Raw genomic sequence first — 15,521 nt, 5'->3', positions numbered from 1 at the left:
TGGGAAACCAATAGCATTCCCTGAGTCTAGATTTCATTAGACTCCTCCCCGGGTGACCTTTGTGTACCAGATCTATAACTTTGTCTTTCGCTTCTTCTGCAGGAATTATTTTATCTTTCCTTAATATACTGTGCTGGTTCAGATTGATTTCATGTTAAAGTTCCTACAATTTTCTAACTTCCTTATTGACTTCACTGCTTGTCTTTGGCCTACCTTGTAATGTTTATGCTTTGAGTTGAATTAAAGTGCCATCATTGGCTGAACTCTCCGCCTACTCTGTAGAGCTTATGGCTGAAGAATGTATGTTCAATATAGGGTATTCAGGTGTTTCATATTCTTCCTCTTTGTTTAAAGGTGCTCTAGATAGGAAGTCCGCTGCTGTATTGTGTTTACCTGGGAAGTATTCTAACTTAATGCAAAAGCTCTCCAACCCTAGTACTCATCTGGCAATGCGTGGTGTGCTGTTAGGAGTTCCCTTGGGACTGAACATGTATGAAAGTTGTGTGTGGTCTGGGCGAACAGTGATTTAGATTAGGCCTGGGTGTAGTTTGTGGAGTTTTCTACACAGAACTCTGTGAAGTGAATAAAGAAATCTGCAGAGTTCGGCATGTTGCAGAGTGCAGTGCAAACTGCCATTTGCGCTGATCTCCCTGATGCTTGGGTAGAAATTCTACCAGAGAGCTAGCTCGTGCTTGCCAACATACTGTTTGCGATCGCGAGTGGGATAAAAATCTGCTGCACTACGCAGAGCAGAGTTTTCAGTGCAGAAAACTCAGCAAACGGAGAGGAGTTCACTGCCCAGGCCTAATTTAGATCCCCCACAGCAAACCTGTCAAGTTTTTGATGGCCCAAAAACCTACCAGGGCTTCTTCCTCCACCACTGAGTAGTTCTTTACAGATTTATTGTGAGGGCGAGAGGCGAAGGCCACAATGCAATCTTTACCATTAATACATGGAAATAACATAACCATAAGTCCCTTGTTGCTGGCGTCAGTGGAAAGAGAAAATTACATAGACGTGGAGCAGAGAATATAGCATTCTTTGGCTTCTTGAATGTGGATTGATGTTCATTTTGTCACTTGTATTGCGCATTACTTTTAGTATGTTATGTTATGTTATGTTAATAACATTTATTAGGCGCAACAGCTGCCCCAGCGAAGGGGCGTCCTGGCGCCTGATCATATGCAACAACACAACAGATCAGAGCTGAAAAAGAGGGATATTAGCTAACAGTGGTGAACAGGTGGGTTTTGATGGCCCTTCTGAAGAGGGTCAAGCTGTTGAGGGCGCGAATGTGAACAGGAAGGGAATTCCATAGATCCGCCGCCAGCATGCGGAAGGAACGGCCTCCCATCCTGCTAAGCCTGAACCTAGGCTTGTTCGCCAGATACTGGGCTTCGGATCTGAGGGATCGCGTGGGGACATAAGAAGAAATAAGGCCTGTCAAGGCCGGGGGAGAAGAAAGCTTTAAGATCTTGAATGTCAGACAGAGAGCCTTGAATTTGATTCTCTGTCTGACCGGAAGCCAGTGCAGAGAGGCCAAGACAGGAGAGACAGAACATCGTCTCGGGAGACCTACAATGGCCCGTGCAGCAGAGTTCTGCACCCTCTGAAGCCTAGTCGCCTCAGCCTGGTTGACTCCAAGGAGCAAGGCACTCCCGTAGTCTATCCGTGAAAGGATAGAGGCCTGAACCACCAGTTGACGTGTGGGAGGGTCGAAAAATTTGAGGACTGGTCTGAGTCCTCGCAGAATGCCATAACAGGTGGCTGCTGTCTTCTTTGTATGGCTGGTAAAGGAAAGGTTAGAGTCCAGCCATACCCCCAGATTTTTGACTTCGTCCACTGGAATGGGCATCGCCCCCAGTTCGAGAGGCCACCACTGGTCTCCCCAGAGTTCCGCCTGCTTCCCCACAATCAGGACCTCGGTTTTCTTGGCATTAAGCTGTAAGCAGTTGTTACGCATCCAGCTAGCCACAGCTATCAGTCCTGCCCGGAATCTGGGCGCAGTCACCTCAGGGTCCCCACTGAGTGTCACCGCCAGCTGCGTGTCGTCGGCATACGATGTCATCGTAAGGCCATATTGCCTGACGACGGCAGCCAGCGGTTTCACATACAAGTTGAATAATGTGGGGCTGAGGGCAGAGCCCTGAGGGACTCCCAGTTCCAGAGAATGGTACGAGGACTGGCCAGGTGGAATGGCTACTTTAAAAAACCGGTCCGAGAGGAATGAGCGGAACCACTTAAGAGCCTTATGTATGTTCTCTAAAGCTACTTGTTAAGTCTGCAAAATTCTTTACGTACTTTTCCATGTACTCTGCGGGTCCTAAGAAGGACAGAAGTTCCTATTTTGTTGTGGGGGCAGGAGCTTTCTCGACTGCTTCAAGTAAACACATTTTAGGTTTGAAGCCATCCTTAGAGATTGTGTGTCCAAGGTATTCTAACGCTCCAACACCTATCTGACATTTATCTTCACTTAATTTAGACAAGCTTTTTTGAATTTGAACAGTATCTGCATTAATAATATGTTATGCCTGTGAGAAGTTGGCCTGATATGCAGTGCTCACTATTCTAGTGATCACTATGTATCAGTCCAATCAACCCTTATTGATGATTGGTTGTAAGTCAACCGATAGACCAGCTATCCTAGTAGCATGGACAAGAGCAGTCTTTAGGCTAGACTCTAGAGGGCGTGTTAAGCCAGCTGTTATACCATCACATATACCCCTTGAACACCAAGTGAAAGGACACCACACAAGTGTTATGAAAATAAACAGTGTATTTATTTAGATCACAACAGCCCTGTACTCTTTATGAGGACAGGGTACTAAGCACACAACAAAACTCTTACGAAAATACTTTAAGTTGCACAATTTACATAAATGCCCGAGGGGCACGGAAAACCATATACTATGAAAGTGGAATGCGAAATTACTAGCAGGTAAGTACTGGACTAATAGGCTTTGGAATCGCTAGGACTACGTTACTGAACCTTCAGATTACTAGTAGGAGGCCTAGGGGACTCGGGTGCAGTGTGTGCACTCTCACGCGGGATGCGGGACAAAGTCTATGGAGGCTAGTAAAAGCAAAGTTAGTGTTCTCGGGCGAACCCGACTAGGTAGGTCAAAAACGAAAGTGGATCTGGACCCTTGGATAGTGAGGCTTTGCTGGGGCACCGAAATGCCGAAGTTACCTAGCCCAGGGGCTGCGGCTGCATAGGTCTGAAAAGGCGTCGGGAATCCTCGTTGACGAACCAGGAGCCTGAAAGAAGAAGTTGCTGGCAGGCGACCAGTGAAGATTGTTCGGTGGATCCAAGCCTGGATCAAAGATGGAAGACACCTGTAAGCAGAGGGGACCAAGTTCTGAATCACTAACCAGTGATTAGATGGGCACCAGGATGGCACCGGATGGTAGTCACCTTGACCAGGTCTTGGCAAATTCAAGCCACGCGGTGGACCTAAAATGGCATCTGGAGTGGACCAGGAGGGTCCGGGTGCTCCTCTTTTGGAAGGGAGCAAGGGCCAGTCTGGAGCAACCAGACTAGCAGTGGTGATGTCGTCGGTCGTCGTCGGGAAGGCCACAAGCCAGCGGGCTAGTAGCCAGACAACGCGGTGAGCAGCCAAAAAGCAGAAGGGCCCCACGCAGATCTCGTGGATGCTGGGGGGCTGGTCTTCGGTGCTGGAGCTGCTCAGGGTCGGGGCTTCTCGGACCCCAAAGCACTCACCAGAGGATCCCTCGGCGGTCATGCTGGATAGAAGTCGTGCAGTTCTGATGATGGCCGGTCCCTCGAGGTCTTGTTGCACCTACGGTTCTCAGCTTAGCTGTAGAGGTAGGTAGAGGTCAGAGGTGCCAGGGAAGCCGGGTCTCGTCATGCTGGTCAGTCGGATTCCGGAGGAAGGACGTGCAGCAAACCGCAGTATTCTTGGATGGTGCCTGCGGATGCAGGGTGACTACTCCTTAGCCACAAGGGAGAAATCTTAAGAAGAAGTCGAGAGTTCCTTTCGTAGAAAGTAGTTTCTTGATTCTAAGATGATCTAATTTGGAAGGGTCCCCGCTCCTGCCTTTATCCTAAAGAAAGGGGTGGGTACGCGACTAGGTCCTGCCCTAGGTTACACCCCTCTCCCATGCCGGACTTTCCCCAGCTCAGGGGCTGGTGTGCCCCTGAAACTGGTTCTAGCCGGCCTATGCATAGTGAGCACCGGGGTGCCACTTGCAGTCACCTTCCTGTAAAGCCCTGCCTACCCAGGATACACAAAACCCTGTCTGGGATGGTGCTAGCACCGCCCCTGACAGGAAACCCTTTGTCCAAGCCTCCCTCGCTGGAAGGACTCCCAGCAGCAGGAGGTCAGACTTGTGTCTGTGGTGGCAGCATCCATTTTGTGATGCTGAGGCTTGAGTTAACTTTAACCGGGGTTCACAGTTACATACATGTCGTGTCCCTCTAGAAGGGTGGAATGCTAACCCCGTCGCCAGAATTGGCGAGGGGTTAGTATTCCAATTCGTATGACACCTTACTCGACATGTTTTGATAAAGCGATACCAAAGATAGCATTTAACCGCGAGGATTATAATGCACTTAAGAGTATATGGTATGCGTTATCATGGAACAGCTATTAGGACTTGGTTCCGCAAGCTGCAAACGGGCTCAGCTCATGCCAGAGCACCATCTCACATGATTCCAAGCACTCTGCCTTCAGGATTGTTAAGGCCTGCCATAGGAGTGACTGATAGGAATACATGTGTCCATTTTAGGGTTAGATATAGGTATACTATATCTAAAGCAAAGGGTGATTACACCGCCTCGCCCCAGCTGTCGTGCAGCCAGTTGTGTCAGATTTAGATGGCCAGCCAGGGGTGGCATAATACATGCTGCAGCCCCTGGTAGGCCCTGGGTACACCTATGCCCTGAGTTACAGGGTCTGATAAGGTGGCCCAGTACCAATTGGATATGTACCTAAGGTACATGGAATCCATTTTACAGAGAGAGCAGTAGGCCTGTGGTCCTGATTGGCAGGGTCCCAGGCCAACTATGTCAGAAACCAGCTAAAACACAGGGCAAACATATGGGGGCAACCATAGTCAGGATCTACCTTCCTACATAACCCGCCCCCCCCCCAAACGAAAGGAGATAAGGCTATCCTTGTCCAGGTAAGCCTCTATCGCCTAAGTGGCCATATAAGGAAGGACCAGCTCTGGCTTGGTTTCCCCCTGTGTCATGGTCCACTAAGCAACCCCTCACCCTAAGGGTATCTGAGGGTCTCCACTATAGGGAATCTATGTCTTTGGTGTGTCTTGGGAAAGTAAAAGGCTGATGCTGGGATGGAGTACTGAAGTGAGGCTCCTCTACCTTTGGGCTCAACTTCCTCCAATCACCATCCATCATGTGTGCCTTTCTTTCTGTAGCTAAGATGCACTGTGCTCTCAGGGTCAGCCTCTGGCTACCTAAAGCTGGAGGCTGGGTCCCTCTGTTTGGCCTACTGGAGGGACAGGTCAGGTTTGGGGATTTTAGGCCCCAGGTTTGGCTGTGCCCAACAGTGTCCAGCTGTGGGAGGTCCCTAACTAAGTTTAAGGGGGATCCCTCAGGAGTCTGTTTTATTTTCACTTGGCTAGGTCTACTAGCTTCAGTGGCCCTAATCTGTTGATTGGGGAGTTCTTTTGGACAGGGGACCCTTTGGGGTCCACCACTGGCCTCCCTGACCTCTTCAGCCCTGGGCTGACTGAGGCAGGGTAGAGAGGGGCAGGTTACCTGCTCCAGACTGGGTCCCACCTGGGAAGGGTCCACTGCCATCAGGGGCTCTGCCAGGCTAGGCCTGACTACCTCTGGGGCAGTTCCTTCACCAGGAGTAGAGTCAGTTCTCTGAGGAGGCTGGCTCTCACCTAGTGTCTGGGAGGGGGAAGATTTCTCTTCCTCCTCAATGCTCTCAGTTTGGGTGGAGTGATCCATTGTTTCAGGCTTCACAACCCCACTATCTGTTTGAGTAGAGGCTGAGACCATTACAGCCTTACCAACCTTTTAAGGAAGGCACTCAGTTTGTGTTTGGGCTGTGACTATCACAGCCCTCCTATCCTGTTCTGGAAAGTCTGTCTGAGCCTGGGCAGTGGCTACCACTGCTCTTCCAACCTTTTCAGGGAGGAATGGTGCTTGGACTGGGGCTGTAGCTATTACTGCCCCACTAACCTTTCTGGGTAGGCCTATCATCCTGGAGTGGGTTTCTTGCTCCACCTCAGCCCATGTTGAGAGTTCCAGGTCATTCCCCAGTAAGCAATCTACAGGTAGGGTGTCTGTCACTGCCACTCTCATGGGCCCTGTGACATTACCCCAGCTGAGCTCGACTACTGCCATGGGATGCCTTCTTTTCACTCCATGAACGTCTGACACCTGATAAATGAAACCAGGGGTCAGTTGAGCAGAGGGGACCAGATGGGCAATCACCATGGTGATGCTGGCCCATGTGTCTCTGTATGCCTCAACTTTCTGACCATTGATAAGGGGCTCTTGTCTATACTTCCCCAAAATGTGGGAACCAGTAGTGAAGTTGGCAAACCCCATGCCAGTCTCACAGACAAGAGTTGTGTTAGGGGACCTGGCTAGGCCATGGTCCACCTGGTTTCCCAAAGTAATGCCCACCACATTCTTGGGGGCACTCCCACAACCTGGGGGATTACCACTAGTGGTAACAGGAGGTCTGGGAGTAGTACCTGGGGGTATGTTTTCCTTATTGTTGTTGGCCTTGGGGCAACTGCTGTCACTTTTGTAATGGCCTACCTGTTTGCAGGTATGACAATAAGGTTTCTTTTGGGTTTTGGGAGAAGTCTGAGACCCACCCTTTTCAGAGGAATTTTGGGGCCCTGTGGTTTGATCAGAATATTTATTCCCACCCTTCTCTTGAGGCTTGGTTGATTCCTGGAACAGAGAGCCACATTCAAGGTGGGTTGCATTGTGTATAAGGCTCTGGAGGGTAAGGGTCCCATGTTCCTTAGATCACTACTGCGCAAATATATACCTTCGCGCAGTTTGAGATCAATCCACAAAGACCTACTTGAGGTCCCCCGTTTCAAAAAGAAACGTCAGGGAGGCAGCAGTTTTCAATTTTTAGCCTCCTCATTGTGGAATTCCCTCCGTTTGACTCTGCGACATAGCAAGGACCTCCTTGCTTTTAGGAAGGCATTTAAAACTTTTCTTTTTTCCCAGGCTTATTGTAAACAGTGATTGTATTTCTTTTATGTATTGTTATGTTTGACTCTCTCACCAGCGCCAAGAAGCCCCTGGGCGTATGCGCGCTTAACAAATAATAAATAACATAACATAACATAACATTCCTTCATTTGGTCACCACCCTGGTTCTTAGGCCTGACCCTGGTTCTGACCCATTTGTCTGCCCTCTTACCCAATTCTTGTGGAGAGGTCAGATCAGAGTCTACCAGCTGCTGGTGTAATAACTGGTTCTGACAATTACTTAAGATTTGCTCTCTCATAATTAGATTGTTCAATCCTTTGAAATCAGTAACCTTACTTCCCAGTAGCCAGCCTTCAAAAGCCTTAGTGGCACAATCAACAAAGTCAGCTCAATCCTGAGACTGAGTTTTCTGGGTGTCTCTGAACATCAACCTGTACTGTTCAGTTGTTAAGCCAAACCCATCAACCAGTGTATTCTTCAGGACTTGGTAATTGTTAGCATCCTCAGCTCTAGTAGTGAGGAGCTTATCTCTACCTTTGCCTTCAAAGGAGAGCCACAACATAGCTGCCCACTGACTCTGGGGGACACACTGTACAGTGCAGGCCCTCTCCAAAGCAGTCATCCATTTGTGGATATCATCCCCTTGTTTAAAGGGGGGCACTATCTTACTCAGGTGTCTAGTGTCTAAACTCCTGTCTTTTTCTCTTGGGAGAATGCTGCCACCAGTGGGGTCTGCCCCACACAATTTCTGCTCTCTAGCAAAGGCAAGCCTCTCTTTGGCCAGGGCAAGTTCTTCCCTTTCAATCCTCAGATTGGCTTCCCTCATCTTAGCTTCATGCTCCCTTCTCTTAGGGGATGACATCCCTCTATGAGAAGAGGTCTGAGAGCCATTGGTTCGAATGGATCTGTTAGAGCCTCTGGACAGAGACCTAACTCGTCCACTCCCAATGTTAAGTCTGCCTGAGAGTGGCCCTGGGGGTCCCCCAAATCCATTCTCATGCCTACTTAAGTTGGACCTGGTGAGTCTCCTGACTTCTACCTGTCCCTTGTCTGCCTCCTCCCCTGATAACTCATCTTCATCCTCCTCCTCAGCATCATCTGCCTCCTGGAAGGGATGGTCATGGTTATCAAAGGGACCCTGTAAGGGGGGCATATTCCCATCTCGATGAGAAGGATCTGTGTTGTCAGACCTCCTGGCATCATAAGTCTCTAAGAGACCAATCAGAAAAGGAATGGTAGGGTTTGAACCCTGTTTTAGCTTCCTGGATGTACAGATTTGTCTCATCTCCTGGAAGCTAAGAGCAGCATATCTGGAAGGGACCTGTGGAGGGTCCACAACCACGAGAGGGGTCTCTGAAGACTCTCCGAGGTTAGACATGCTTCTAGTGTGGTGTAAGTGATGCACCTACCTACACTATTTGTTTGCCTACTGATCCCTTGCTAAGAGTTGTAGTCAAGGTGTGCTAAGCCTTGTTAAACTACAACAGCTGGTTCAGTAGAACTCAGAGTATTCTAAGCTAAGCTATATGTACCTTAACTTATGTGATCTTTCACAAAGATATTCTTAGGATACGTGTGGTAAAACAACAGCAAGCTCAAATCCCAACCGCCGCTCACCAATGTGAGAAGTTGGCCTGATATGCAGTGCTCACTATTCTAGTGATCACTATGTATCAGTCCAATCAACCCTTATTGATGATTGGTTGTAAGTCAACCGATAGACCAGCTATCCTAGTAGCATGGACAAGAGCAGTCTTTAGGCTAGACTCTAGAGGGCGTGTTAAGCCAGCTGTTATACCATCACATATACCCCTTGAACACCAAGTGAAAGGACACAACACAAGTGTTATGAAAATAAACAGTGTATTTATTTAGATCACAACAGCCATGTACTCTTTATGAGGACAGCGTACTAAGCACACAACAAAACTCTTACGAAAATACTTTAAGTTGCACAATTTACATAAATGCCCGAGGGGCACGGAAAACCATATACTATGAAAGTGGAATGCGAAATTACTAGCAGGTAAGTACTGGACTAATAGGCTTTGGAATCGCTAGGACTACGTTACTGAACCTTCAGATTACTAGTAGGAGGCCTAGGGGACTCGGGTGCAGTGTGTGCACTCTCACGCGGGATGCGGGACAAAGTCTATGGAGGCTAGTAAAAGCAAAGTTAGTGTTCTCGGGCAAACCCGACTAGGTAGGTCAAAAACGAAAGTGGATCTGGACCCTTGGATAGTGAGGCTATGCTGGGGCACCGAAATGCCAAAGTTACCTAGCCCAGGGGCTGCGGCTGCATAGGTCTGAAAAGACGTCGGGAATCCTCGTTGACGAACCAGGAGCCTGAAAGAAGAAGTTGCTGGCAGGCGACCAGTGAAGATTGTTCGGTGGATCCAAGCCTGGATCAAAGATGGAAGACACCTGTAAGCAGAGGGGACCAAGTTCTGAATCACTAGCCAGTGATTAGATGGGCACCAGGATGGCACCGGATGGTAGTCACCTCGACCAGGTGAGTGGGCGACGCTGGGCTCTGCAGTCTCACGGACCAGGAGGCGTTGTCGGCGACCAGGAAGGAGGTGCGAGCTGTCCCACGATGGTTGCTGCTGTCGACGTCACTGGACCCAGGATTGGGGCAACAAGTCTTGGCAAATTCAAGCCCATGCGGTGGACCTAAAATGGCGTCTGGAGTGGACCAGGAGGGTCCGGGGTGCTCCTCTTTTGGAAGGGAGCAAGGGCCAGTCTGGAGCAACCAGACTAGCAGTGGTGATGTCATCGGTTGTCGTCGGGAAGGCCACAAGCCAGCAGGCTAGTAGCCAGACAACGCGGTGAGCAGCCAAAAAGCAGAAGGGCCCCACGCAGATCTCGTGGATGCTGGGGGGCTGGTCTTCGGTGCTGGAGCTGCTCAGGGTCGGGGCTTCTCGGACCCCAAAGCACTCACCAGAGGATCCCTCGGCGGTCGTGCTGGATAGAAGTCGTGCAGTTCTGATGATGGCCGGTCCCTCGAGGTCTCGTCGCACCTACGGTTCTCAGCTTAGCTGTAGAGGTAGGTAGAGGTCAGAGGTGCCAGGGAAGCCGGGTCTCGTCATGCTGGTCAGTCGGATTCCGGAGGAAGGACGTGCAGCAAACCGCAGTATTCTTGGATGGTGCCTGCGGATGCAGGGTGACTACTCCTTAGCCACAAGGGAGAAATCTTAAGAAGAAGTCGAGAGTTCCTTTCGTAGAAAGTAGTTTCTTGATTCAAAGATGATCTCATTTGGAAGGGTCCCCGCTCCTGCCTTTATCCTAAAGAAAGGGGTGGGTTCGCTACTAGGTCCTGCCCTAGGGGTGGGACCAGGAAGGGGGGTGGTTACACCCCTCTCCCATGCAGGACTTTCCCCAGCTCAGGGGCTGGTGTGCCCCTGAAACTGGTTCTAGCCGGCCTATGCATAGTGAGCACCGGGGTGCCACTTGCAGTCACCTTCCTGTAAAGCCCTGCCTACCCAGGATACACAAAACCCTGTCTGGGATGGTGCTAGCACCGCCCCTGACAGGAAACCCTTTGTCCAAGCCTCCCTCGCTGGAAGGACTCCCAGCAGCAGGAGGTCAGACTTGTGTCTGTGGTGGCAGCATCCATTTTGTGATGCTGAGGCTTGAGTTAACTTTAACCGGGGTTCACAGTTACATACATGTCGTGTCCCTCTAGAAGGGTGGAATGCTAACCCCGTCGCCAGAATTGGCGAGGGGTTAGTATTCCAATTCGTATGACACCTTACTCGACATGTTTTGATAAAGCGATACCAAAGATAGCATTTAACCGCGAGGATTATAATGCACTTAAGAGTATATGGTATGCGTTATCATGGAACAGCTATTAGGACTTGGTTCCGCAAGCTGCAAACGGGCTCAGCTCATGCCAGAGCACCATCTCACATGATTCCAAGCACTCTGCCTTCAGGATTGTTAAGGCCTGCCATAGGAGTGACTGATAGGAATACATGTGTCCATTTTAGGGTTAGATATAGGTATACTATATCTAAAGCAAAGGGTGATTACACCGCCTCGCCCCAGCTGTCGTGCAGCCAGTTGTGTCAGATTTAGATGGCCAGCCAGGGGTGACATAATACATGCTGCAGCCCCTGGTAGGCCCTGGGTACACCTATGCCCTGAGTTACAGGGTCTGATAAGGTGGCCCAGTACCAATTGGATATGTACCTAAGGTACATGGAATCCATTTTACAGAGAGAGCAGTAGGCCTGGGGTCCTGATTGGCAGGGTCCTAGGCCAACTATGTCAAAAACCAGCTAAAACACAGGGCAAAAAGTTGGGGGCAACCATAGTCAGGATCTACCTTCCTACAATGCCCATCAGTGGTAACACCATACTTCATCCTGAAAACATTGAGGCAGATTTACAAGCACCTTGCGCCACTTTTGTGTCACTTTTAACATGGGAAAAGTGATGCAAAAGAAGCGCAAGGGGCTTGTAAATCTGCCCCATAATGTTTTGGGTGTTCCATCTAGTATTTCTTGCATTATAATCTGGAAGACTGGAGGCTAGTCTGAACAGCATTTGGCAGAATATGAATGAACCAATAGGAGTAGTAAATGCAGTTGGTTCTCTGGAATCTGGGTGTAGTTCCACTTTATGATACGTCTTAGAAAGACCTAGAACAATAAAGCAGGTTGCCATCCCACACTTAGAAACTCATGAATATGAGATAATGGGTGCCTTTCAACGAAAATATTGTTTTTGAGGTCCCTAGGTCAATGCATAACCTAATGTTATACCCATGGGCTTTCTTAGCGATAACCACTGGAGCAACCCACTCAGAGCAATGTATAGGCTGGATGACACCTAAGTCCTTTAATATGGCAAGTTCTTTTTTTAGTGGTTTTTACATGAGATGAGGTATTGGCCTTGTTTTGTGAACTACTGGTTTGGCATTTGATCTACATTTTATTTTATGGGGAAACGTTTCTAGCAGTCCCAGTTTGTTTGTGAAAACTTCAGGGAGTTTATTACATACAGATCTACCTGTGATAGAGCGGTCTATGGTTAGTACCTGTTCAGGGTTATTAGGATCTAGTTTGATTACTAGCTCTTTTGGATGTTGCCACCTTAGGAGGTTTGAACCTTCCTCAACTACATACGCATTACCATTGGTTGAATGACCCTTAAATGTGATGCAGGTTTTGATCATGCCTCTAAGGGGAATCTGGTCCCCAGTAGTGGTGGGTGGGCAGATCACACGGGGCTGGGCAAGTTGAGGGAATGAAAGTAAAAAAAGAGAAACACTTACCTGTGTGCTTCCGCCTCTCAGTCCTCTTAGTCCTCTTCGCCCGCTTCCAGGACGCCAGGGCATGAAGCATGAACAGGAAGCACGCAGGTTTACAGACTCCCCTAGTCAATCAAGACGCTGCTGATAGCAGTGTCGTGATTGGTCTGAGCACCATTGTTTAGTACTTAGAGAGTGAGTCGGATTCTAGGCATGTTCTCCACCCAGGCTGTAATGCAGACCAGTTGGAGAACATGCAAAGTGCGCATGACTGTTTAGCTGGATTGCGATAGACGGCCAAACATTCGTGCCACCACTCCTCCCCCTGTACCTCTGACACAACCCTGCCTCGAACCAGCTGAGCAAAGATGCAAAAATAAAATGATAATAACAATGCATTATTATCATTTTATTTTTCCTTTTTCACCTGCTCACAGATCATTGGGCTGACTGTCCTCCGCCCTAGCGGAGGAACTGCCCCTGCAGGTCCCTTGTGTATCCACTTGGTGCAATATCTGCTGTCAGTAAAGTTTTCTCTTTGCAGATATTCAAGGATTTGAAATCAGCAGTATTAAGTAACATGAATGGGGAGCAAGAACCAGCAAACATTTTAATCTGATTGCCACCTAGACACACTTCGCATTCTGCGTATTTTAATTCATTAATTATGTCATGCTCCAATACTTGAAATATTATTTTCTTCACAGTTTGTGGATTTTCATCAGAAAAATTATCTTCACCACTCGAACTCTTGGAGAGGCTCAGGCATACCCTCACTAAATGTCTTTTTTTGTTGCATTTCCTGAAAATACTCGATCTGGCTTCACAGCTGGGGTGGTTGGCTTAGTGGTCACTGCTACCACAGTGGTACCATTTGAGTCAATTGCTTTCTGGATCATGGATTTGGCATGCATTTTTGTCAACTTTTGTTTTACATACAGTGTTGTCAGCTGATTGGTTAGTGATATCTTATATTTGCTCAGTATTGGAAGGGGTTTTCATTTCTTTAATACACATCGGGGTATGCTCAATTTATTTTTCTATTGCAATAGCATCAAATACGTTATAGAACTGCTTTCTTAAGGTTACCCAATTCAGCACTGTCGTGATTTCTCCTGATTGGCCAGCCTTTGATAGACTGAGCCATGCTGCCTTAATGAGGTGTGAAGTGGTATGGAATGAGACAAAGGAGACATTTGGTGATAGGAGATCTGCAACAGTCGATGCCAGGACAGGATTGGGGCTGGGTAGCCAAACTGGTCTTTCAAAGAAGAAAGACAGTGAGGACAGGAGTCATGCCCACCCCACCTCCTGTATCCCCAGCCAGGTGGGTTCCTCTGTAATTGAATTAGGAGAGGCGCTATATGGAGAGTGTAGGGGAATGAAAGCCACACCTGTGGATTGGGTTAGCCAGACCTGTACCTCCCAGAGAAATGTTCCCCATTTAGATTTTTGTGGAACAGTGCTTTCGGGGGCAAGAACATGCTGCACTTCTAAGGAAGTGCTCATTACAGAGAAAGGGTGGCACCCTGCACCGCTTTGTTAAAAAGTACCCTCTTTTGCCAGCCCTGAAACCTAGATAAAAGAGGGAGAGCTGCCCGGAAACTCAGATCCCTGCCTGGAAACAACAGGACAAAGAAGGACTGCCCTGCTGAAACCCTGGTCTGCACCAAGAAAGACAGCACTCATAAGGACTGCACCTGCAGCACACTCTGGGCTTCACTAAAGGCTTTGAAGTTTAATTAGTGGACTCCCTGAAAGCAAAAGGTACAAAAGAGCTTCAAAAAGTCACCTGGTTCAACTCCACCGAGAAAAGCCTAGCTGACCAGTGTCCAGTGGATTAGAACAGGGGCATTTTGGGAATTGAAGTCACAGCCCTCCAAAGAGCAACTCAAAGCTCCTGGACCTTGGACTGGAGTTGTGGACCCTTCAAGATCCCGAAGGGATCTACTGGAAGAAGATCCAGAACTTTAGAATGATTTGGCAAATTTTTGGTACTAAGCTCCATGACATGAATTGACAAAAGCTGTCATCAAGAGTCAAGCTGGTAGCATTGAACTGTGACTCGGTCTGAAATTCAGGTTTGTTGGCTGTAAGCTCCAAAGCTCTTCATCATCATCGAAGACAACCAAGATCTCAAGGAATCACTGGGGCCTCATGCTGAAACAAGTCCCCATCATCAAACTGCAACATGGCCTGCCAAGAAGATTCACTTGATGTGTTTGGTGTCATTTTAATCATAAAAATATTATCTTTATTTTATTGTGCTTTACACACCTATTCTCTAAGTTAAACCTGTCTGCTCACAGTTAAGCTGCGAAGGGTTGAGCTAGGACTAATTGACTGAGACTTGACTGGACCTTATTCGTGATGGTGTTATTATTAGCTGTAGGTACCTATCTGCACCTACTAATAAACCACCCTTCAACAAAATGCCCATTTAAATATTTTACTTTCACCTTTCAACAGCGTTCTTTTTATTCTCCTCTTGTCTTTTCCTGATTTTAACCTCAATCTTCCCTGATTCACACCTACAGATTTTTCTGTTTCCCATCCAGAGGTGTTGTTCTCGGAATTATTTTCATTAAATTGTAGGATACATCTGGGTTTTCAATTAACCAGCCACCTAGTCAGTGCTAGGCACACACACTTTCTCAGTGTCAGGATATCCTCACGGGTAATGGCACGTTTTACAAATACCCAGTGATATTATATTTGGTCCTATTGTTTATCCACATCATTTGATTCACATATTCTGCCATATTTTTCTCATTTTCAAGAGCAATCTGAACACACTCATCACTCTGTTGATTGTTTCTACCACTCCTTTTCCAACTGATTATTCAGAGTTGCTTTTTGATGCTTAATATTAATCTCTTCCATCTTGAGAACGCCAACAACAGCAACTCCATCACCCTGCTCGACAACCTCGACAACCTCAGACACAAACAGCTCATCATGACCCCCACCCACTCCGCCGGACACACGCTCGACCCCATCTTTACCGCAATTAACAATGTTACCTTCAGCCACACCACCGAACTCCACTGGACCAACCACCGCTGCTTCCACTTCACCTTCAAGAAACC

Source organism: Lissotriton vulgaris, chromosome 6 (assembly GCF_964263255.1).
Source record: "Lissotriton vulgaris chromosome 6, aLisVul1.2, whole genome shotgun sequence".
Taxonomy (NCBI): Eukaryota; Metazoa; Chordata; class Amphibia; order Caudata; family Salamandridae; genus Lissotriton; species Lissotriton vulgaris.
Note: the sequence above shows the minus strand (reverse complement) of the source record.